The sequence below is a fragment of the Theropithecus gelada genome, chromosome 2, assembly GCF_003255815.1.
Source record: "Theropithecus gelada isolate Dixy chromosome 2, Tgel_1.0, whole genome shotgun sequence".
NCBI lineage: Eukaryota > Metazoa > Chordata > Mammalia > Primates > Cercopithecidae > Theropithecus > Theropithecus gelada.
The window spans coordinates 114,543,469-114,570,426 of NC_037669.1; the positions used below are offsets into that span (position 1 = coordinate 114,543,469).

At 34.6% G+C, this 26,958-nt stretch overlaps 1 pseudogene; it reads left to right on the forward strand.

Moving 5' to 3' along the window:
* Window positions 1-3,283: 3,283 nt before the first annotated feature.
* LOC112619371 overlaps window positions 3,284-26,958 on the forward strand; it is a 32,953-nt pseudogene continuing 9,278 nt past the window's right edge.

Below are 26,958 nucleotides of genomic sequence, written 5' to 3' on the forward strand. Positions count from 1 at the left end.
GGTGGCGGGAGCCTGTAGTCCCAGCTACTCGGGAGGCTGAGGCAGGAGAATGGCGTAGACCCGGGAGGCGGAGCTTGCAGTGAGCTGAGATCCGGCCACTGCACTCCAGCCTGGGCGACAGAGCGAGACTCCGTCTCAAAAAAAAAAAAAAAAAAAAAAAAAAAAGAATGAGAGTACTGATTAAACAAGAATGGTAACATGTTGACAATTTGTAAAAATAGCTGAGAATACTTGGGGACTCATATCTTTTAATTTTTTCCTGCTAATTTTTCTATTTCTGTTTATATTGGTTTATATTTCTAAATTTCCATAATACAAAAGTATCCTATTTCTCATTGGCTAATTCTATACAATTTTAAGAGATAATTTTTCTGAGAGTTACAAAAGCAACAGAGAAAATGTCTTCTCTCTTTTGTCTAGTGTTAGACAGGCCTATGATAAAAGTTTAGACATTCAAAAATACTTAAGCTTGAAAAATGAACAAAGTTACAGTGCTCTGGGAGGGCTCAATGGAGGTGTCAAAAGACTAAATGGTGGATAAATCAGAAAATGGTTGAATAAATTATAAACAACATATGTAAATATTAACACATCCTTTCATTGATTACTTGGATTACCTCTATGACAAGTATGTTTGACTACAGCTGGTTTTTTCAAACAACATTAGAATCTTAACTTTGTCTCTAATACAACTGATAAATATATCTAATTTCAAGTGTTGATTCTAGTGTTCAAACAAAAGCTTATACATGGTTTAGAGCAGAACAGGAAAAGACATCAAAATGAAAGTAGTTAAAAATTATTCTTGCGTATTCCACAAAATAGAAAATGACAAATATTATTTATGTAAAGTATACAAAGACAAAAAGTAAGATAAAATCTTATGTAAAAACATTTACAAAAGGACAATATTACTTCTTGGAAAAGGTATTCGTTTTCTTTTGGAAAATTCACTCTATACGCAAATAATAATGCTGATACGGAATAAATATTCATTAAGAGACAAATTGTGAAATTGCTTTATTTCAACAAATAATATTATTTTACTTGTGAAACTGAATAAGGAACACATTTATGTTAATTGCATAGCTTACAATTTTGTACCCCACTTCCTGTAGCTTAGACGCAAAATTATTAACTTTCCAATAAAAACCCCACATATATCCACTTTGACTTTCTTCAAAATACTGACAGAACATTAATCTAGTGTCTCTAAATACATTTGGAACATAGACTTGCTTGATAATTTTACTAGCACACTGTAGACCAGCTATAAAGAATTTGCATGTAAATGAAGTGCTGTATTGCCATGACTTAATTATATTGATTATAGGTAATTATAACATATTTATTGTGAACATTGAGTATTACTTACTAGAGTAATTGCCAAATGCAAAGTGTGTTTATTTGATGAAATAAGGCAGTAACAAGTACTATTTTATAATCTTAATCTAGAATGTAAACATCACATTGAATAAGCCAGTCATAAAACAGATAAATGATGCATTTACATCTAAGAACACGTTAACTTTATATATTAAAATATTTTGTATCTGGTAGGGAAAATTTTCTGCTTTTATTTTAAATACTCACTTAATTTATTTAAATAAATTTCATTGTTTTTTATAAAAGAACAGTACTTTTGCAAGTTTCAATAATCAAAACAACATAAAATGAGCTTTGAAAAATCTGGTCCCACTTATATCTCATTCATCATATTTCTCCTCCCACTATGGAAAATTACTTTCTTCCCCTGTGTTTCTTTATCGAGAATGCAAGTAAAGTAGATACAAGTGTACATTCTTATTTCCCTTGGGTTCTTGCACACAAAATTAGCATACTATATATACTCTATTTTGCCCTCTTTTACTCACTCAACAGTTTCACATGGAGCTCTACTCATATCATTTTATAGAAAGTTTCATCACTTTTTAATAATTCTCTATTGTTGATGGGCTTTTCGCCTTCACATTGAGAAGAAAATCTGAATTCTTCAGCATGGTTTATAAACGCTACGTAGTATGTATGTGCCTCACTTATTTTTCTGATCTTATGCTATGCCAATCTCTTCCACATCTACCAAACTTCCAGCATGTCAGCATTCTTTCCATTTTGGGGATATTTTAATAAGTGATTTTAATGTTGATTTAATATTTAAATTGCCTATGTACTTATAAATATATATGTAGATACACGTCTTATTTTGATTCCTTTAAATATACTAATGGATAAATTATGAGCTATGGTATTGAATTTATAATGTTCAATGTTTAGAGTATTGAATTCAACATGCTGATTATTTCAGGACTGTATTAGTTTTCTATTGCTGCTGTAACAAATAGACACAAAACTAGTGGCTTAAAACAATATAAAGGTATTATTTCATAATTCTGTAAGTCAGAAGTCAGTCTGATATGAATCTCTTGGGTTGGAATCAAAGCATCAGCAGTTTTGTGTTCCTTTCTGGAGAAACAACCTTCTTTTGTACTATGCCAAAAAAAACTTAAACTTTATTATAAGAACAATGCTCAGTGAATGAGTCCATTTGCTTTCATCTTTCTCCTCACGACCTTTGTACCATTCGCTTACCTACTTAGCTCTCACTTTCACACCGCAGATGGGAATGGGATTATGAGCACCCCTCCTAGTCAGTCAGTGCCTTGGAAGACATCATTAAGAATTATTTACCTTCAGTTAGGAAGTCAAGCTATAATCATCATGCTTTATTTAAACCTATGTATCACTAGTTTTCACTATAGAGTGCAATTACGCACATAGTGGGAATAATCAGTCCTGGGCTTCAGATCACATATGAAGGGAACTGAATGATATTCCATGAGGAGCCTCCCTGATTCTGTGAGTACTATTTCTTTCCATGTATTGTAAAAGGATTACCAAATTGTTTACCTGGAACAGTCTTCTATAGAACTTCGCAGAAGTGCAGAGCAAATTAGTATGTTTATGCAAACACACACACACACACACACACACATAAACAGAACATGACTATTATGATTTTATTAAGATTCAGTTCTCTTTAGTTTGAAGTTTAGCCCCAGACTGAGGATATTTCACTTAGAATTATGTACCTACAGAGCCAGAGTCCTTTTATACAAGAAAAGTGTTCAAAATAAGCCTGACAATAATAAATAATTAACCATCAATATCTTATTTTTGTTTGGTATGTAAATATTGTTTGAATATGATATAGTTTGCTCTGCTCAATTGTAATTAATTTTTCTGTTGACTCTCCAGGCTTCTTCTTCACAATGAGAGCTTCGAAATGGAAAGGCGCTTGCATGCCAGCATATTTGCCCAGCTGTGCGGTAATTGTCTTAAATGTGAAATGATGGAAGAGAAACAAACAATGAGAGACTTTGTCCTCAACCCCAGACACAGACAATGAAACCATACAAAGCAAAAATGACATTGAGAGTGAAAACATAACCTAGTCCAACCTAAATGAGTGCTCTGTTTCTTTTTGAAATGAGATATTCTATCACAAAAAGTGTTGAGGCTTACTCTGGTGTCTCCAGGCTGAGGCTTGAAATAAAATTTACAGAGAATTTCAAATGATTATTTAAAGAGATTGAACTTCTTCTATGGTCTACATTGCTTTACTATTTACTATTTTTAAGTTTTATTTTTTAGGTGAATACATTTATAGGTATAAAAATGACTATGTAATTCATACTAAACATGGAAATAAAGTAGCTGAGGTTTTTTAAGGTACACGTTCTCAAAAGGTGATATGGTTTGGCTGTGTCCTAACCCAAAGTTCATCTTGAATTTAACTCCCATAATCCCCATGTGTTGTGGGAGGGACCTGTTGGGAGGTAATTGAATGAGTGTGTGTTCTTTCCATGCTGTTCTTGTGATACTGACTAAGTCTCGAGATCTGATGGTTTTATAAAGGGCAATCTCCCTGCACACACTCTCTTGCCTGCCATCATGTAAGACATGACTTTGCTCCTCCTTTGCCTTCTTCTGTGATTGTGAGGCCTCCCCAGACATGTGGAACTATGAGTACATTAAACCTCTTTTCCTTTATAAATTATCCAGGCTCAGATATTTCTTCAAAGCAGTGTGAAAGTGAACTAATAGAAAAGGTGTGCTTAGGTCACAAAACTCAAATAACTGTTCATTTGGTAACTCAAATGACTGTTCATTTGGTATCTCCAAGGCTCATTTTAAGTGTTAATGCAGCAGTTTGCAACCCTGGCTCTGTATTAGAATCAACTTGGAGGTTAAAAACAAAACACACAAACAACCAAAACAACCACGACTGTCTCTACCCCTAACAATTCTGATTTAATAGATCTGCCATAGTGCCTAGGCTTTATTTTTAAGTACCCTCCCTCCACCCCTAATGATGGGTAGCATGGACGGGGAGTCGCTGCTAAAGAGGAGAATCTTTTCCTAAGTTCATCCACATCTCAGCTGCTCTCCATATTGCTCTAAACTCCTGTGCTTCTGCTTATTTAGCTGTTGTTTTAAATCTCAGAATTGCCACTTCTAATTGCCATTGCCAAGCTTCTCTTAGCAGAATGGTGATATACAGAAAGACCATTTTCTCTTTTTTTAAATCCATCAAAACAAAGTGAGATTATTTGGAATATCTAAAATGAATTACACTGTCAAATGAAAAGCAGGGTCTGTTTCCAGATGAAAGAGAGTGTATAAACTACTCAGACAGAATATCTTTCTGGGCAAAGCTGAGTTCTAAACATTGCTTTCATGTGGTGACTCTATGCCCTTTCTGTACCAGGGACATAGCACTTTCCTCCTTTCTGGAGCATGAATATCTCTTCCCCCTCTGAAATTTCAAACTTTGTAATTAGTTTGCTCCTAGGATTTTGCAGGGGTTTGCATCCTGCATCTCCTTAGGCATTCCATACAGAGCTATATTGCCCCTTACCTAAATAACTCCTGAATATGACCATACGTGAATACAGTAGTTATAAATAATATTTGGTAAGAGTAACAGAGACCTGAAATGCAGGTACTTAGTCTCATTGTGTATCTCTTTCACTGATAATATGTGGATAAATGCAATCCTGAAATGAAGTGATAGCTGTAAATTTTCCAGGGCCAAAACAGCTTCTAGCTTTCTATATTGTGTTACTAGGGTATAACCTTCAATGCATGATCCATTACAAAGTTCCAGTTATATCCAGCAAGATAAAAGAAAGGAACATTTTCTGAAATCTGCCTGGTAGCACTTCTTATGTCTAACTTTCATGAATTTGATCACATGACAACATCTATAGAATGGCAAAGGCAAAGTAGAAAACATAGTGTTTATTCCAGGTAATGAGGTGTTCAGAAAGAAAAAAAAAAAAAAAAAAAAAAGGGAGTGTTCTGAGCAGGAGAACAGGTGCTGGAGGTCAGTAGGTAAGGGTTTTTGGCCAGAGGATTCAGTATAACAATATAAAGTAGTATTTGGAACTAAGATAAGCAAAAGTGTAGTAAAATCAGACACGACAGTGGGTGAAAATATATGTGATGGCTGCAATGGCACACTGCTTGTGCTCCTTTCAGGACCCAGAAACACACATTTCCCCAGTTGATAGGAGCATTGGCTATCGATAGCTGGCAACTAAGTCCTTGGGATATTTCCTTGGCTTAAAGGAGTTGCCTCACTGACAGTTATGTCCCATGCCCTATAGGGCAACCAAAATCTGATAATTATTCAATGCAGAGGAACAAAGACCTGCCACCTTGCTTTAATCCTGGACAACTCTGAAGCACTCTCTCAACTCCTGAGCTCCTGAGCAGGCCAAGCTGTGGTTGCATCTCCATCTCAGTTCAGATTCTCCCTGTACAAAATCCTGATTTCCATACTTCTTTACAGGTCTTTTCCTCAAAAGCACTCATAAATATACCTTGTACCTTCAGAACTCTTTCACAGAGACTGTTTTCCCACAAACCAAACCAAGGAGAGCTGATATCAGAAGTTGTCTTAAGATACACACTTTTGAAAGGAATTGGAGCTGGATCATCAGCAGTCTGACTAGCAATGATCTCCTCATTCTTGACAAGGTAGAAAATTATTAGCCCCTAGTATGCTACAGTGCCACAGTTTTTAAGGCTTTCCTCTGCGTAGACCTAGGATAGGACACCCATAAAAAGGAATGGACTGGTGCCTGCAATCTATCACACTTTTAGGAAGTTTGGGAAAAATAGAAATTATGAGGATTATGGGATTATTATTGACATTCATTGGATATTATCAGTGTGCTAGCGACAGACAATGAAAAGCTGAGGGCAACTGCTGGCAGATTTAAAGAGATGTTTGAAAATAAGAGGTTCAGGCCGGGCGTGGTGGCTCAAGCCTGTAATCCCAGCACTTTGGGAGGCCGAGACGGGCAGATCACGAGGTCAGGAGATCGAGACCATCCTGGCTAACACGGTGAAACCCCGTCTCTACTAAAAAATACAAAAAACTAGCCGGGCGAGGTGGCAGGCGCCTGTAGTCCCAGCTACTCGGGAGGCTGAGGCAGGAGAATGGCGTGAACCCGGGAGGCGGAGCTTGCAGTGAGCCGAGATCGCGCCACTGCACTCCAGCCTGGGTGACAGACCGAGACTCCGTCTCAAAAAAAAAAAAAAAAAAAAAAAAAAGAAGAAAATAAGATGTTCTCATTAGCTGCATGTGAAAAGTTTTTTTTATCTCTTGGAAAGGGATAACAGAAAATCTGAGAACTAGGCTCAGAAATTAAATATCTAAGAGTACAGGAAATCCAAGGACATTTGAATTTTCAACTGTATCAAGTCTTCTATCCCAAAGCCTGGCCCCTGATAGGCTGAGTCTTGAAATGGAGATACCTAGATATATGGACTCAAGAATCTTGTAATCCCAGATATTTCAGATCTCTGGACCAGTAGAAATATCTCAGTGCTCTCTGCTAAAGGTCAGTGCTCTCCCTGGCTTGAAGACAATGCAGATGTCTCCTTAGTTTCCTGTTCTCTTTCCTTGTGGTATAGACCCCTCCTATACTTACTTCCTCTCTTAGGCACAAAACCAATAACTGGGGTCCAATTACAACATAACCTGGAGGAGAAGTATTGGCCATCCAAGGAAGGAAGTGAAATACATGCCAAATTTGCTAAATGTCCTAGAAAACATGTAAGACAAGAGCCAGGAAGAAAAAATGGGGCTGGATTATGAACGTTCCGTATTCAGGGATGTGAAGCATAGAGTTGGATAGAAAAGAGAGATTGTTCAAATGAGCAGTGCCTCATGATGCAAGAGTTAATACCTTTAATTTCAAGGGAGATTGGAAAACGGGGCTAACATGCTACTAAGGATGGCTCTTGGAAGCTTGACAAAGGGTGTGGTCCAAATAAAGTAAAGTAGAAATGCTGTATTGTTAAGTCAGATAGAGAATAAGTGAATAAAAGGCTCAGAGAAGTATTCAGCCTGGAGTGGATATATTATTAAGACTGGAAAACTCATCATAGGTCTCTAGTCTCTTGAAGGACCCAAAGGACTCTTCATTTACCAAAGTGATAAGAAATACACTGGTGATCAGGGTACTGGCATTGTTGAAACAACTCTCCGCTCTAGAATAGGGTTGCTTGTGGGAGACGCTGTTACAGAACTGACTCCCTGATAGGTGATAGGCTCTAGAATTAATAGAGACCATGTTGTGGTGCTTAATCATTAGAGGAAAGGCAATCTGTAATGGATGGCAGAGTGATATTGGGAGGGCAAGCTGATTTGTGGAAAGCTTTGGAGATAATTGAGTATGGTATTCTTAGAGCAACATAAGTTGTACAGTCAACAAAGGTATCAGATGATCAACACTGAGATCAGCCACTCTAATAGGAATCCACAGTATCTTTTCCCATTTCTTGACCTGATATAGTTTTGTAAATCAGAATCCTCTACCTGAAGGAGAAGCAGAGTCCCATTGAGAAAGGACCTTAAAATACCACAATAAGGTTATACAGAAATAACCCCTCTAGACCTTCTGCAAAAGGATCTATGACCATTTATGCAGGTGACAACAATAGGGGTCAAAACTAATGTCTGCAGGATTTAAGTTGGCAATGATACTGGGGATTTGAGGCATCATGACGACCCACCTCTCACCCCTACCATTTGAATGGGGGCGGTTGAGGCACAGGTAATAAATCAAGTCCTGACCATGCCCGGCTCTCAGTGAGTGTTCTGTATCTCTGAATGTATATACAGGTCATTTTTCTGGTCTTCACATGTATAACTCAGTGGAAATAATCGGTAGCTGAAAGAAATCCTCAAAATGCTTCACTAGCCTATATGACCTGTCATGGTGTGTTTTGCCAAGAGGAAGCTTCTAAAACTGTTCCTCTCCTGGGAAAGGTAATACAAAAGCAGTATCAACTTCTAGAGAAAATAGAAGACATTAGCTCCGTTCTAAATTATCTATGGCATTCAGGGGTTTAGTCCTCATTATAGCTCAATTTATTTCAAAATTTAAGTTCTACAAAAGGAGATGGATCCTGGCAGATGACAGTGGAATATCACAAACCCTACCAAGTCACAACCTTAATTGTAGCTGCTCTGCCAAATATGGTGTCTTTGAGAGAGCAACTTAATTCAGTCTCAGGCATGCATCCGCAATCAGGTGAAAGCATTTCTATTTTCATCTCTTTTAAGAGAAAAGATCAAAATCAGTTCTCTTTTATGTGGGACAAACGTAAGAACACATTTAACATTGTGCTCCAAGGCTATGTCAATTCTTCCGCCTTCTGCCTTAGTAAACTCAGAAGGGGCCTGGACCATCTGGACATTTCACAGAATATAAAATTGTTCCACTATTTTGATGACATTAACTTAATTAAACCAGATGAGCAAGACATGGCAAATATATTGGAGGCCTTCATAAGACACATATATTCCAGAACAGAGATATAAAACCTATAAACTTTAAAGGCCCTAAAATTTTTAGAATGGTCTGGGCCATGTCAGGAATACCTCTCCAAAATGAAGAACAAAACATTTGGGTTGTTACCACTTTTGGCTAGTATGCATAAGGCTACTATGAACATTACTGTATCTGTTTGAGTCCCTGCTTTCAGTTCTTTTGGGTACATACCCAGAAGTGGAATTGCTAATCAGTCAAACTTTTACTTTTATTTTTCTTTTCAAAGTAGTCACATTTCATGGTTTAAAAAGTCAAACAGTTCTATACGGTTTGTGGTGAAGAACAGCAGTTACTTGCCGTACCTCTCTTTGCCCTGATTCCTTCCTCAGTGTCATCCACTTTAAACTCTCCAGCTGTTTGTTTTACTTACCGTATTTATAAATTTCATTCTGACTTGCTGATTTTTCTACATTAGGGATTATACTTATTTCTCACTATAGAAGATAAAGACTTAACTCCTATATACCATAATGGTAAAGTGTTTGAAAACATAGCTACAGTAAGTTCTCCCATCCCTCAACAAAGTCATTTAAAGAAAACATAAGAAGCTAAAACATTTGAGAAATTTAATGCCAATAAAGTAAAATTTGAAACCCCGTCTCTACTAAAAAATACAAAAAACTAGCCGGGTGAGGTGGCGGGCACCTGTAGTCCCAGCTACTCGGGAGGCTGAGGCAGGAGAATGGTGTGAACCCGAGAGATGGAGCTTGCAGTGAGCTGAGATCCGGCCACTGCACTCCAGCCTGGGCGACAGAGCAAGACTCCGTCTCAAAAAAAAAAAAAAAAAAGAAAATGAATCAAAGGGAAAATAAGTAGAGAAGACAGGCAAAAAGAATTCTACACACATTTATAGAGTCTAAAAGACTCTAAAAAAAACTAAAAATCATCAAAGAGAATTAATATTGAACATGATTATTTAAGACTATAATTCCCAATGTTGTGAAATAAAAGAAGACACATTTTACTAGAACTAACCAAAAGCAAGCTGAATAAGCTATGTCTAAATCAGAGAAAGAGGACATCAAAGCAAGAATATTAAAGGAAATAGGACCTTTTCATCATAATAATTAGGTCAACTTTCTTAGAAGACTTACAAACCTCAAACTCTTGAACAAGAGTGCTTCAAGGTATACATGGCAAAACAGAACAGAATAGAGGGACAAGTTTGCAATTATATTTGAAGACTTTACTGCAACTATCCTAATAATGGATAGAAAAAAAAATAGGTAATAATAGAGAAAACTTGAACACCATCAATCAAATTGCCCTTATGAACACTTTTACAACACTCTCCTCAACCGAAAGAGAATACACATTTTCAGTGTACATAAAACATTTATAAAAATACCATATCCTGAGTGAAATGACAAATCACCTTAAATCACTTTAAAATGATCACTTTAATCACTTTAAATAATCTAACTCATACTAAGCATGTTCTTGAATCATAACTAATTCAAACTAGAAAGCATTAACATAAAGGTATTTAACAATTTTATAAATATGTAGAAGTTTTGCAATATACTTCTAAATAAATAGTCAAAGAGAAAATCTCAAGAAAAATTTTGAAAATAAATATCAAACTTTATAGCCTTGAATTTTATATTAGGAAATAAAAAGGAATTAAAGTAGAAATCTAAGCTTTGGCATTAAGAAACAAACATAAAAAATAAATAAAACCAAAATAGCAAAAGTAATGAAATAATATAAGTAAGAGTGTGAATCAATAAAATCCAATGCACACACACACGAAATCAGAAAATCAATAAAATGAAAACTTAGTTTTTGGAAAATATCAACAAAAATGACAAGCCTTTTAGCAGACTGATCAAGAAAATAAAGAAAACATAAATTTTTCAATACTGGGAACAACATTAAATCTTCATAGACAGTAAAAAAGATAATAAAATTTGATGTAAAAATATAACAAAAAATACCATGCCTCCAAATTCAACAACTCAGAAGATATACAATTCCTTGAAAGACACAAACTAACCAAGCATATTTTAGTCCAATAGAGTAATATAAATAAAGACTGATCTAATAAATACATTGGATTCTTAGTTAAAAAACCTTCCAACAAAGACAACTTCAGGCCCAAATCATCTTAATAGTAAATTCTAATAAACATTTCAGGAAGAAATACTACTAAGTCTGCAAAAACTTTTTGTAAAATAAAGCAAGATCAACTCCACTCAATACATGCTATGAAGCTAGCCATACCCTAATACCAAAACCAAGTAACAAGAAAAATGTTAGAAGTAACAAAGGATAAGAAAATAAATTACAAGTAACAAGAAAACATTACCAGTAACAAAAACTACAAACTCCAATTCCAGCAGGTATTTCTTTTGATGTATCTGCAAGCTGATTCTAATGTTTAAATAGCAGTGCAAAGGAGTTAGAATAACTACAATGATTTGTAAAAATAAGAACCAAGTTGCAGACTCACACTACTTGATTCCAAGATATACCCAAAGCTACGGCAATAAGACACTGTGTTGTTGGTGAGAGGAACAGATAGACATATATTGATGAAACAAAAGAGTTCAGAGACAACTGACTTGACAAAGCTGCAAAAGTAATTCAAAGATAAAAAGATAGTCTTTTATACAAATGACACTAAAACAATTGGTCATATAAACGCAAAACAGAAATTACACCTCAATAGGTGTCAGGCCTCTGAGCCCAAGCCAAGCCATCATATCCCCTGTGACTTGCATGTATAAGCCCAGATGGCCTGAAGTAACTGAAGAATCACAAAGGAAGTGCGAATGCCCTGCCTCACTTTAACTGATGACATTCCACCCCAAAAGAAGTGAAAATGGCTGGTCCTTGCCTTAAGCGATGATATTACCTTGTGAAATCTTTTTCCTGGCTCATCCTGGCTCAGAAAGCTCCCCCAGTCAGCACCTTGTGACCCCCACTCCTGCCCACCAGAGAACAACCCCCCTTTGACTGTAATTTTCCTTTACCTACCCAAATCCTATAAAACGGCCCCACCCTTATCTCCCTTCACTGACTCTCTTTTCGGACTCAGCCTGCCTACACCCAGGTGAAATAAACAACCATGTTGCTCACACAAAGCCTGTTTGGTGGTCTCTTCACACGGACGCGCATGACAATAGGTAGTTTATATTTTATTCAAAAATTAACTGGAAATGGACATCAACATAAAGGCAAAAAGTAAAATTATAAAATTTCAACAATAAATCACATGAACAATAGTTTCACAAACCATATTTTCATGCTTTTCCTTCCAAAGTGTTTCAATGTGTTCACCATGTCTTAATTAGTTGATGTGTTTCTTGAGGATACAGAAACTTATTATATGCATCTCTTCTTCCATTGTCCTGTCTTATATAACACACTGATACTCAACACATATTTTATACTTGGTAGATTAATTTACTTCATACTATGAACCTCAAAAAAATATTCCACACTTATTTTTACTGATGTAAATTTTCTTTCAATTTAGAAATATTATGAAGTGTAAAGAAGAGGAGGTTACCTGTTACATTAGTTACACTTAGCAAGAGAGCCAAACGTAAGAAGTTAGGCGATAGTGAAGTATAATTTTAGCTCACAGTGTGAGTGTTAATTAAATGTTACTGCTAATATTACAGCTATAACAGTATAATCACTTGTGAAGTACAGAAACAAAGTGATTGTGGAAGTAAAATTGGTGAATTAAAACAGGCAGTTAGTGAAGGATCCTATTAACATACAATTATATTTTTAAAGAACTAAAATTGAATGTATGAAATCAAGAATGCAATACCATTTACAATAGCCACAAAAAGAATAGAATACCTCGGAGGACAGCTAACCAGGGAGGTGAAGGATCTCCACAATAAGAATTACAAAATATTGCTGAAATAAATCAGAGATAACACAAATAGAAACATATTCCAAGCTTATGGATTGGAAGACATATTATTAAAATGGCCATCTTGCCCAAAGAAATATATACATTCAATCCTATTACTATCAAGTTATCAATGTCAGTTTTTCATAGAATTAGATGAAACTATTCAAAATACATATAAAACCGAAAAGAGTCTAAATAGCCAGAGCAATTCTAAGCAAAAAGAACAAAGCCAGAGTCATCACATTACCCTATGTCAAATTATACTGCAAGGCTACAGTAACCAAACAGCATGGTACTGGTACAAAAACAGACAGACCAATGGAACAGGTTAGAGAACCCAGAAATAAAGTCACGCAGACAAAACTATCTGATATTTGACAGTCAACAATGTCAAGCAATGGGGAAAGAACTCCCTATTCAACAAATAGTGCTTGGGCAACTGGCTAGTCAGCCATGCAGAATATTGAAACTGGACCCCTTCTTTTCACAACACACAAATTTCAACTCAAGATGGATGGAAGGCTTAAATGCAAGACCTAAAACAATAAAAACTCTAGAAGAAAACCTAGGAAATATTCTGGAAATTGGTCTTGAAAATGAATTTATGACTACATCTTCAAAAGCAATTTTAACAAAAACAAAAATAGACAAGTAGGACCTAATTAAACTAAGGAGCTTCTGTACAGCAAAAGAAACTATCAACAGAGTAAACAGACAGTCTACAGAATGAGAGAAAATGTTTGGAAATTATGCATCTAACAAAGATCTAATATCCAGAATCTGTAAGAAACTTAAACAAGTCAACAAGCAAAAAACAAACTCCATTTAAAAAAATGGGGAAAAGTCATGAACAGACACATCTTAAAAGAAGGCATTCACCCAGCCAACAAACATGAAAAAATGTTCAATACTACTGATGATTAGAGCAATGCGAATCAAAACCACAATGAGATAGCATCTCACACCACTCAGAATGGCTATTACTAACTGAAAGAAAAAAAAAAAAAGGAAAGCTTGGTGAAGTTGTGGAGAAAGAGAAATGATTACAAACTGGTGGTAGAAATGTAAATTAATTCAGCCACTGTGAAAAACATTTTGAAGATATCTTAAATAACAATACACAACTACCATTCAACCCACTAATTTCATTACTAGGTATAGACTTAAAGGAAAACAAATCTTTCTACCAAAAAACACAAGCACTTGTGTATTCATTGCAACATTATTTACAATAGCAAAGATATGAAATCAACCTAGGTGCTCATCAACAGTGGACTGGATAAAGAAAATGTGGTACATATACAACATGAAATACTATGTGGCCATAAAAATGAATGAGATAGTGTCCTTTGTGGTAACATGAATTGAGCTGGAGGTCACTATCCAAAGTGAATTAATGCAAGAACAAAAAACCCAAACATCACATGTTCTTACTTATAAGTGGGAGTTAGACACCAAATGCACATGCACACAAAGTGGGGAAAAGTAGACATTGGTGCCTACTTGAGGGTGGAAGGTGGGAAGGTAGTGAGGATCAAAACACTACCTATAAGGTTTTTGTTTACTACCTGGGTGATGAAACTATTTGTACACCAAACCCCAGAGACGTGCAATTTACCCATATAACAAACCTGCACGTGTACCCCCAAAACCTAAAATGTAAGTTGAAAATAAATAAATGTAGTGAGTTCAAGAAATTGGAGCAAAAATTTCTTGATATTAAAGTTAACTGATATGAACTTTATAATCAGAGCTTTGAGGACAAAAGAAGAATATAATATTCAATATTGTATGTATTTGCCTTCTTATAGGCAATTATTAATCATACTTATTTTAAAAAATATTCCAACAATTGATGATTTTGCAATTGTTGAGTCAATTATTTTTTAAGTTTTTTGTTGTTGATCACCTTCTGAAAGAAGGGGTTTAATGTGCAGAATATGGCTTCCATTTCTATTAATCTTATATGTTTGATGAAAATTAAGGAGGTAAAGTACAATTTGAAATAATGAACACCTCCCTAAAGTAGAAAGTAAGGTAGATCTAGAGAATTTTACCAATAGGTAAGAATTAGATGATAAAATCCAGAAAGATTATTTGGTTTACCAATTGAATGTGAAAATATGATAATTACATTAATTATTTCCAATTTCTGTTTTGTCCACTTTTTCACTGTGCATAAAAATATTTCCAGTGTCTTAATATTTCAGGTAGCAGTCAGAGGTAGGCATATCTTAAGTATGTGGGAGCAATATTTATGTTCACACTTGAAATTTGCTTGCCCTAACCTATTTGAAAATTCAATAGCCTCTCTTAAAAGTACAAGGATGACAGTGTAAAAGCTCATTATTACTTGATGCCAAGATTAAGATCCTCTGTTATATTAGTCCATTCTCATACTGCCATAAGGGAATAGAAGAGACAGATAAATTTATTTATTTATTTATTTTAAAAAAAGAGGTTTAATTGACTCACAGTTCAGCATGGATGGGGTGACCTCAGGAAACTTACAGTCATGGTGGAGGGGAAGTAAACATGTCCTTCTTCACAAAGCAGCAGGAAGGAGAAGAATGAGAACTAAGTAAATGGGGAAGCCCCTTATAAAACGATCAGAGCTCATGACAACATATGAGAATATCAGGGGGAAAACTGCCCCCATGATTCACTTACCTCCCAACAAGTCCCTCCTATGACACCTGGGGATTATGGGAACTAAAATTCAAGATGAGATTTGGGTGGAGACACAGCCAAACCATATTACATGTATTTAAAAGTAAGACAGATTAACACTGATGATGAGGAATAACGTCAATGATGAGCATTTCTCTTAGTGACTATGTAGGATGCTAAAACTCACAAAATATTCCATCACTTTCTCTCCTTTGTTCATTCTTTCTGTATGATGCCCTTTCTTGCATCATTCTAAAATGAATTTGAGAAAGCTATACAAATAACTATAATACAAAATTATCGTGAGAAATGGTTGATAGAATGCAATAGAAGGAAAAGTAGAACAGATTTGCTAATAAGAGATAGCATAGGACTAACACACTTTAATGTGTGTCACAATAACTAGAAATACTAACAAGATATCTTTTTCATCAGTGTCTGCAGGGTGTGCACATCTTCCACATATTCACTCAAAGTGAAGCTGACTGATGTGTTTTTAGGAATGATATATTTATATCATTCAATTCACTCAGAGAAGAACAAAGGTATATGTAAAGAAGGGAAAAGGTAGGGGGAAAATCTTACAATTTTCAGTGTTTCAGACTGTAATACTTTTTTTAAGAAACAAAATAGTTTTATCATTTTCAGGACAGTCATTTGAAACGTTCTGAGGATTACAAAAGCCTATAAGCATTTGAAACATTTTTTTGGGAAACATCTCTTAAGATGTTTTGTATAAACTACACAAAAATATATCTATGCATTTACTTTGCTTTTCAACACAGGTATCAAGAAAATACATTAGAGAAAGGACAGTCTATTCAATAAATGGTGCTAGGAAAACTGAATATCCCATGTTTATTGTGTCCCTATTCACAGTAGCCAAGATACGAAATCAATCTAACGTTCATCAGTAGATGAATGGATAAAGAAAATGTACATTTACACATTGATTATTACTCAGCCATAAAGAATTATTAAATCCTGTCCTTTGCAACAAGTTGGATGGAACTAGAGGATATTATGTTAAGTGAAATAAGCCAGGTACAATAAGAAAAATATTACATGTTCTCACTTTTATGCGGGAGCTAAAAAAATTGATTTCATAAACATAAGGAGTAGAATGATAGTTACCAAAAGATTGGAAGGATAGGGGAGAGGGGGAATAAAGAAAAGTTTGTTAATGGGCATAAATGTACAGTTACATAGAAGGAATAAGGTCTAGTACTTGGTAGCAGAATAAGATAACCACAATAACAATAATTTATTGTGTATTTCAAAATTACTAGAAAAGTGGAATTCTAATCTTGCTAATACAAAGAAATAATAATAATTTTAGGTAATGGATATACCGATTCCCCTGATTTAACTATCACATATTGTATACTGGTATCAAAATATCACATGTACTCTACAAATACGTGTAACTATTTTGTGTCTATAAAAATAAAAAATAAAAAACTTAAAAGATATGAGATAAATTGTTTAGAAATCAATTTTAGAAGTTGGAATTCTATAAAGATCACAAATCGAACAAATATTTTGAGTCTATTCCCACATCTAGATTATGAGCCCCTAAAGGGCAGTCATGTTATCTACTTAATCTCATGATTCCTAATCATCCTTAGCATTATGCTTTACAAAATAATTTTCAGAAAAATGTTGGTTTGATTAAAAGGAAACAAGCTTTTTGTTTAGTTTAGTTTACACTTTCACAAATGCCAACTGAATGCTACATATTCATATTTAAAAGTTTTTCAATTTTTTTCTTTAGGAAAGAAGTACTTTTTGCAGTCTCAGTTATGGGGTCATGAGGAAAAAATAAAAAAAAAGAACTTCAACGATCAATTATATATATATATGTGTGTGTGTGTCTGTGTGTGTGTGTTTGTGTCTATGCAAATGTTAAATATTTTTGTTTTATTGTACCTATGATAGCAGACAGTGCTGCTTACCTCCCCAATATCCATTCTCCCCATCTTCTAAAACTAACTGAATATTAAATTCTTTGAGAGTCACAAGTTGTCCAGAAAAACTACATCCCCAGAATGCCTTGCAAATTCTAGTCACTCTGCCAAATAATTCTACAAATAAGATGAAAACATAAGTATTATGTACGAACTAATGATAGTCAAAACAAAACAAAACAAAAAAGAATCAGCCACCATATGTCTTCTGTCCTTCCCCTGCTTCTTGCCTTCTGGTGAACTTGCAGGCATGTTGCATGTTTGAAGACAGAAGCCTCACACTAAGTATGGGAAATATCCTGGGCCCCTGACACAGAACTGGATCCATAATTCTAGACCAGTTTTGTTTACCTCTGGACTTCTTTTGTGCAAAATAATTCCAAAAATATTTGAATAAGGGAATACAATAGCTTGTTTATAACTCACTGCTGATTGCGTCTTGTGTGTTGTATTAGCTGCTTGCCCAGAAAAGAATTCGTAGTGTATAAATATATAAAAATATACAATAAATGGTTTAACAGAGGAAGGAAAAATAATAGGGTGGGGAAAAAATGATAGTCACATGAGGTTAGTTCAGTGAGAAAAAAAATGCTAGACTCTATAGACTTTGCTAGAAGAGGCTTACAAGTGTGAGTTTGAGTTTTATAGGAGTCAGTACTCTGGTGAAAACATGAACATAGTCTTGTGATCAAAGGAAATCAATTAAAGCCTATCTCTCCCTGATATTCTGGTTCTAGAATGGAATGGGTTAAAAAGAGACTAATGACACAGAAGAATATGTTATGGAGATAGGTAGCAATGTGTTTGGATAAGAAAATGAAATTATTCTCAGCAAAATGTAACTACAATGGGGATGTTCAGTCTAGGATCACACACTTCATACTATACTGTGTCAGGGAAGTGAAAACAATTCTGAAGGTACTTAGTAGTGTATGAAATCTCATCCAGCACCCAAACAATAGATTCTAGGTTAAGGCTTTGTTGTAAACTTACTTCTAAAAGTAATCAAGTCATTAATGATATCCACTTACATATTAGAACAACTTTATCTAGAAACTCATGGACTCTTCTCTATACATATGACTTTGATAATACCAAGTAAGTTTTTGTCACGAATAATTTTCATACTTTTGAGGAATAATAAACCAACAAAACTAGTTGGGATTTTGCTAGAGGTCAGGAGGACTCTTTGAGTAATGCTTGTTCTATTTTTGGAAAATTGGATAACAAAGATCTGATAAAATTCAAGTCAGAGACTTAATAAATAAGAGTGTATCTCTTGTTTCTGTAACCGTCTCTCCTTGAAAACAAATGCCAGCACAGACCTGAATCCAGAGACACTTTGTTGTATACACCCTGTGGCTTACGATTAAGATATGTGTAGAGTTGGGTTTACCAAAGCTTGAGAATAAACATTTCTCATTTTCAATGCTGTTTTATCAGTCTTTGAAAATAAATAGACCAATGAAAAAAGGATCAATTTCCTAGAACTTGAATGCTAATAAAAGTATATTTCCACTAGAAAAAAAAAATCCTTTGGTAGATCAAGTTGAGCATTAGCTATTGCTATTCCTCTAACATTTCTTTCAGGAAGATCTAGTTTTATGATCAATACAATTACTTCAAAACTTTTAATTATTTATCGTTTGGCCAAGTGTCTAGACCTAGCAGTTTTTGTCTCTCCTTAGTGGGCCATAATTCCTTCCCTTGCCCCTTCCTTTCCTGTTCTCTCATTTCCTTTTCTTTCTTTTCTTTTTCTTCCCTTTCCTTTCTATTTTTTTTTTATTTCCAGACAATGTTTGATAATTTCATAAGTTGTATAAACAGTGATGGTTTACTATCCAATTCTCTTGTATCCCCTGTTCTCTCATAGGCATAAAACGCATGAGCAAGTGATTCTTCTTAACAACCATTTTGTCGACTGGAAAGGCTATTATTGTCAGAAGAGTTGACAGCAAATGAAGTGAGGTAGAAAAACATAGATGAATGAAAATTTGGGTGACCGCTTTACCAGAAATTTCATATACAGATAGAATTCTAGGCTTCTGGAGAAAAGTTAAAAATCACTGTTGCTCCTGCATTTCACAGTCCCACCTTACATATAGACTTCTATGGTTAAGAAAGATATTTATTCCTTTTGTTCCCCTAGTTTTACTCCTTTTTACAATTTAGCATGATACATTGAACCAATTAAACTTATTTTGGTTCCTGAAGCTTATCCAAATGAGAGAAACCTTTATGAAAAAAATATGTAAAGCAATTTGTATTTGACTTAGCCTCTTATTTCTAACTCACATTTGAGTTATAACTAAGAAAAGATCACTTGTGTTTTTCTCTACCTCTTAATGAGTGCTCTACACTATTTGTAGTATACAGGATTGCACTGTTATCCAATTAGGGAAGTATACAGGATGCAAGACTTATCATTATTCTTCACATAATTGAGTCATGCATCTTATACTGTCATCAGTGTTTTATTTTCCTCAGAGATGCTTATTATCATGCATAGCTTTTGCTTTTTGACAGAACTGAGGATGTCCTTTGGGGGTTGAACCTCAGAGTAATTTGACATCCTCATTAACTTTTATGGCAACTAAGGTATTGAGCATCCTCAGACTGAAGAGTAGTCTCAAAATTTGTATTATTCCTTTTCCCCTCAATTCAACGCATACAATCTCATATTGCTTGCAGATCAGAAAAAAATGAGAAAACCAAAATAAATCATTCAGATTTTTGAATATATGTTTAGTTTATGTCTATACAGAAATGGCAAATGATTTTTTTCTTCTCCTAAATGAAGAGGCAGACAGCCTATGAAAACATACCTTTAGTACTTCACATAACCATTTAGTTTTGTTATTCCAGAGAACTTGAAACCTGAAACATATTTTAGTGATTGCTAAGATTACCCATCTTATTTTATAAATGAAGTTCTGAAGCCTTAGTGAGAGTAAAAGACTCACGAAAGTTGGCAGAAGAAAATTAAAGCCACAGGGTTTTTTTTTTTTTTTTTTTTTTTAAGCCAACTGTGTTTGATGAATATTGAAGGATGTTCAAGTGTTTAAAATGTTAAGACTAAAGAGAAAGATCCAAATTTCATTTCTTTCCAGATTATTCTGCAGATTACTGTAATTCATCTGTATAATATGTATATTTGAACCTGATGTTTCTTGTTCAAAATGCTTTGCTAGCTCTTCACATACATTCCTGTTTCACAAATTTGGAGGATCATCAGAATCCTCTAGCACCCACGACCCCACACTCCTTATTCAGCAAAAAAGCACATATTGTATTATACTCATTTTTTTTTAAGATTATATGTTTGTTCTCCTAGTGGTTCTTGAAAACCTTGACAACCATCTCTTATATATTGTTAAATTTCCTAAGCCTCTTGAGTACATGGGACTACAGGCACATGCCACCACAACCGGCTAACTTTTGTGTGTTTAGTAGAGATGGGGTTTCACCATATTGGTCAGGTTGATCTGGAAATCTTGACCTCAGGCGATCCACCCACCTTTGCCTCCCAAAGTGCTTGAATTACAGGCGTGAGCCATCACACCCAGCCTGAACATGTATTTTTATTGCAAGACATACGTGGATACCATTTTCTTCTTCCAGAATTGTGTGTTAAAAATCTCTGATTAGTTTTTTTCCTACCAAAATATATCATACTTCCTTTGGGCTGGAAATGTGCTCTTACAAGTCTCTTTTTCTGAGATATCCTCTGTTGTTTACCCACCTACCAGAGAGTGTGGAGGGGGATGCCATTCATTAGGACCAAAAAGGGACTTGGAGTCTGTGGTAGGGAATTAGGAAATGGCTGTGGTTTTCAGGGATAAAGGTAGCCTTGAAATGAAACACTTAATGAACTGTTTGACTTAGGAAAAACCTTTGTAAGATCTCTTTGCTATGCAAAGTGTTCAAAACGTACTTTTTAATTGTGGAATAGAGAAATGTGCATGGATAGGCCAGGAATGGTGGCTCACGCCTATAATCCCAGCACTTTGGGAGGTTGAGGAAGGTGGATCACCTGAGGTTTGGAGTTCCAGACCAGCCTGGTCAAAATGATGAAACCTTATCTCTACTAAAAATGCAAAAATTGGCTGGGCATGCTGGTGTGCATCTGTAATCCCAGCTACTTGGGAGGCTGAGGAAGGAGAATCACCTGAACCCGGGAGGCGGAGGTTTCAGTGAGTCAAGATCACACCACTGCCCTTCAGCCCGGGCAAAAGAGTGAGACTTCGTCTCCAAAAAAAAAAAAAAAAAAAAAAAAAAAAAAAAATTGTGCATGTGTGTATCTACATCCATCTCTTCATCACACCCATGGAACTTGCACATCCGGGTGTTACAGTCTTAGAGCAGGGTTGCGTTTACAAAAACATAGGCCTGTCTTCAAAGCCATATTAAAGTCACTCAAATCCTTTGCTTTCATTCCTAAAGAACATTAAAATGGAATAAAGAGAGATACCCCAATTTTACAAGTTATTCCTTTTTTCCTCAATTTGTTAGTTGTTCCCTAAACTCTCTGGAGCATCTCATTCCACAGAAACCTTCACATTCATGCCATTGCTGATTTTTCCGAAATAATTTTATTTTCTTAATGACCTTTGTCTCGACCAGAACTGCTAATTATGGCCACACCATGCAGTCACAGTGACCATAGTGCCAACCCATGAAGCTCCCAGCTGCTCAATTCTAGAAGGAGTGAACTCTACCTTCCATGCTTACTGATTTTCTCACTAGAATTAACATTTCACCTTCCATCTGGTCGAATTCTACAGGACTTTAGTGTAGATTATTATACTCACATGTTAGTAATTTCTTAAATTATATACATCTGTATATAGTTTACCAATTACTAGTAGTTATAATTTTAAATGTTTAGTGTATAAAATATGGCAAATAAAATGTAGAAATTAAACAACCTCCATTTATACTACCAGATGATAAACACAATTAACAGATCATTGTATGTTTTCTGATTACAGATAGATACATATTTCAATATATATAACCTAATAAAGAATTTGAATTATTCTCTTCCTATTCTATAATTACACTTTCTATCGAAACTTTACATGCTTTCATAAAAATGTGATTTTTAATACTTATGTTTTATTAGATGAACATATCATAATGCCTTTAAACATTCTCAAGTAGGTGGACATTTAGGCAAAAAATAAATATTGAAGTGAACTTTACAAGTTTCCATTTTATGGAAAGAAAAATCTGGTTTAAAACCTGAGGAGATTCACAACTCCTTTTGAAAACGCTTCAGAATCATGAAAGAACCAAAGATACTTTCAACTCCCTACTCCAGAAAATGTTGTAAAATGAAACTGGCTTGGGTTCAGTTAAACATTCTTTTTAAGTTACCTACAGAGTAACTCAAGGTGTCACCTGCTCTATCCTAGTGGCAGAAATAACTGTTTGTTACATTTCTAATTTTTTTTAAATTAAAATTTATGTTCAGCTGCAAATTTCTTTTTCAAATTTTGTTTTTATGATTACCATAAGTATATGCTCATCAGAAGATATTTTAAGCTCACTGTAATCATTCAATTACTTCATCAATCTAATGCAGAGAGTACTTATTTTTCATGGTAATTTTATTCAGTGTTTTGCAGTCCAGACCTACTAAAAATGCATTTTTTTAACAAACAAAATTGGAACAGTCAGGAGAAAGAGACTGAATCTGATGGAACTTTTAAGTAAATGCCTACTTTGGTATTCAATTTATTTATTCAATAAGAGGGCAATTGACAAATAAAGAGAAAAATGATATGTTTTAATCATAGTCTATATTCACAGCTTAGCCTTGTGACAGAAGGTACTAAACAATGTAGATTAATACTTTTCCTTCTCTGAGCTTCTAACTAAAGAAGTTTTAAAAGTTGCAGACATTAACCTTTCTGTTAACCTTGTAAAACTGCCACAATCCACACTTTGTAGTTAAAGAAGCAAAGCAACTGAGAGGTTAAAGTCATAGCATAAAGTGCATATAACAACTTAGCAAGCATAGTCAAGATTAATCTCCCTGTTTTACTGTTATACCTATTGGATGCCTTCCTTGCAAAAGGGAAAATACTACTATTGTGACCATGATGACACTGGCAGTGATGAGAAAAATGATGATGACTACTTGAACTGCTAAAAATGATAATCCTAATGATAATAGTAATCAGAACAAAGGATTATTGTGATTATAAAAATTTGAGGAAATTCAAAAATTTTCATTCAAAGAAATGAAAAAACAAAAATGTCATTTGAAATAAAACTTTAGAATGAAATGTGCTTTAAAAAAAACTTAATATTTTTAAGTTAGGTTATATTGATTATTATCCTCAGGGTTAAAAAATAATTGTGGGTAAAAGGATATAATATTGTATCACTCTTAGGCAATTTCATTTGTTCTATCTTTATTTACTAATAAGTTATAAAAGGGATTGATCCTTTTTTTCAGAACTTTGGCAGGAATGTATAGGTTGTACTAAATGAAATTATTGTTTTTGTAGGTCAAAGGGTCAAATATCAGTAATTACGCGTGATTTACTTAATAAAACTAAACCTATTTGGTTTCTCTCTTAAAACAGTTTATTTAGGTCTTCTTCTTTTTTTCTATCTATCTTCTCTACTAATCTCTTCAGGCCTATCTAACCTTCCCCTGACTCTACTTATTTTCAACTTCTAAGGTATCCTTACTTCATGTTTGTAGCCGAGAGGGAAACATTTTTAACATTTCTTGGATCGTTGGTCCTTGGAATAGAAGCTCTAGGTTTCATGTCTTCTTCCATTAAAATGGTATATACATAGAATTAGGAAAATGAAAATTCATCTCTACCCTTTCGGGGTTTTTTCAGCTGGGCTTGAGAATTAAATTACCATGAGACAGATAAACAGAAGAAAAACATACAAATTTATTTAGCATAAATTTTATGTGGCATGGAAACTTACATAAAGAAATGAAGACTGAAGACACAGAGTTGAACACATACATAATGAATTGGAGAGAGTACTAAGTTTTGAGAACATAACTAAATTATGTAGGCTAAATGAAGGTAAGACTTATTTTAACAAGGTCTGTATAGAATTCTGTCAGTCTTAACTTTCTGTCCTTGACGATAAAAATGCTACATTCCTTCTAGTATAGGAAAGTCATCTTTCACATGAAAATTCCATATTTTGTGGTTAAGACACTGAAGAAAGGTCAGAGTAATTTTCTTGTACCTGCTGTTTTCCAAGCTGCCTTTAACTCAAAATAGTCATCTCACAAAGTAGTGTATTTTGAATGGCATGTTCTTAACTCCTTCACAACCGAAACTACACATTAAATAGAATCATATATAATGATCAAATTGAATTTATCCCAGGAATGCAGGATTAATTTAACATCCAAACCCTAATCAATGTTGTACACTATATAAACAAAGTAAGGAACAAAAACAATATGATTGTACAGACAGATACACAAAAAGCATTGACAGATTCTAACACTTTTTATAATCAAAAAACAAAAAAAGGACCCATTAAACTAGAAGAGAGGTAAATTTCTCTATCTAATAAAGGCCATTTACAAAAAAAAAAAAAAAGATTGGATGTTTCCACCTAAGATTTGAAAGAAGATAGTGATTTCTGTTCTTGCCATTGTATTCAACATTGTGTTAGAGCTTCCAGCCTCGCAATTAAGCAAGAAAAGTAAATAAAAGCCATCAGATTGGAAATGAGGAAGTAAAATGATCTCTCTTTACAGATGGCATAATGATGTACATAGAAAATACTAATCAACTCACTAAAAAATATTAGAAATAATAAATATGTTCAGAAAGCTTACTGCCTCAAAGCAAATATCTAAACAATTAGTTATAATTTTATATACCAACAATAAAGAATTTGAAAATGAAATTAAGAAAACAATTCTGTTTTATTTGCATAAAATAGAATAAAATACCTAAGAATAAATTTAACAAAGAAGTGTAAAACTTGTACACTGAAAACTGTAAAACATTGTTGAAAGAGATTAAACAACACCTAAACAAATGGAAAGACATCACATGATCATAGATGGAAGCACTTAATTTTGTTAAGATGATAATAGTTTCCAAATTAATCTATAAATTCATTGGAAATCTTATCAAATTGTTATATGACTGACATAAGGGAATTAATCAGCTGATCCTAAAATTCATATGGAAAAATCAAAATCCCAGAATAGCCAAAAGAATTTTGAATATGAACAAATTTGAAGAACTCACACTTTCTTATTTCAAAGATCTACAGATCAATGACATAGAATTGAGAGTCTATTTCATACTATTATAAAAATCCATATTATGATGAATTGTTTTTCAATAAAAAATGTTCATAAAACAATTAAATAGGCTTTTCAACAAATTGTGCTGAGACAATTGGAAATTCATGTGCAGAATTTTAAACTTAGATTTTGCATTAGTCCATTCCTGCACTGCTGTAAAGAGACAACCTGAGACTGGGTAATTTATAAAGAAAGAAAGTTTAATTGACTCACAGGTCCACATGGCTGGGGATGCCTCAGGTAACTTACAATCATAGCAGAAGGCAAAGGGGAAGCAAGGCACATCTGAAAGGCAGCTGGAGAGAGAGAGAGAACAGGGAAGCACCAGACACTTAATCAGACAACCAGATCTTGTGAGAACTCACTCGCTATCATGAGAAGAACACGTGAAAACTTCCCTCATGATCCAAACACTTCCCACCAGGTTCCTCCCTCGACACATGGGGATTAAAATTTGAAATGCAGGCCGGGCGCGGTGGCTCAACCCTGTAATCCCAGCACTTTGGGAGGCCGAGGCGGGTGGATCACGAGGTCAGGAGATCGAGACCATCCTGACTAACATGGTGAAACCCCGTCTCTACTAAAAATACAAAAAACTAGCCGGGCGTGGTGGCGGGCGCCTGTAGTCCCAGCTACTCGGAGGCTGAGGCAGGAGAATGGCGTAAACCCGGGAGGCGGAGCTTGCAGTGAGCCGAGATCGCGCCACTGCACTCCAGCCTGGGTGACACAGCGCGAGACTCCGTCTCAAAAAAAAAAAAAAAAAAAAAAAAAAAAAAAAAAAAAAAAAAAAAAAATTTGAAATGCAATTCAAGATGAGATTTGGGTAGGGACACAACCAAACAATATCAGGTTTCTACCTCACTTCATGTGTAAAAACTCACTCCAAATGGATCCGAAACCTAAGTGTATTAGCTTACACTAAAGTATACAATTCTTAGATGGAAACACAAGAGTGAATTATTGGGACTTTGAATCAGGCAATAATTAGTTAGATATGACACAGAAAGTATAAGCAGCAAAAGAATAAATAGATAAATTGAACTTCATCAAAATTAAAATTAAAACATTTGTAATTTAAAGAACACTGTAAAAAATGTAAAAACAACTCACAGAATGGGATAAAATATTTTTAAAATCAAGTACAGTTTTGCTTCATTTAATGAGGAGAATACAGTCTGAGAAATGTGTTACTAGGTGACTTTGTCGTGAAAACACAATAGAATA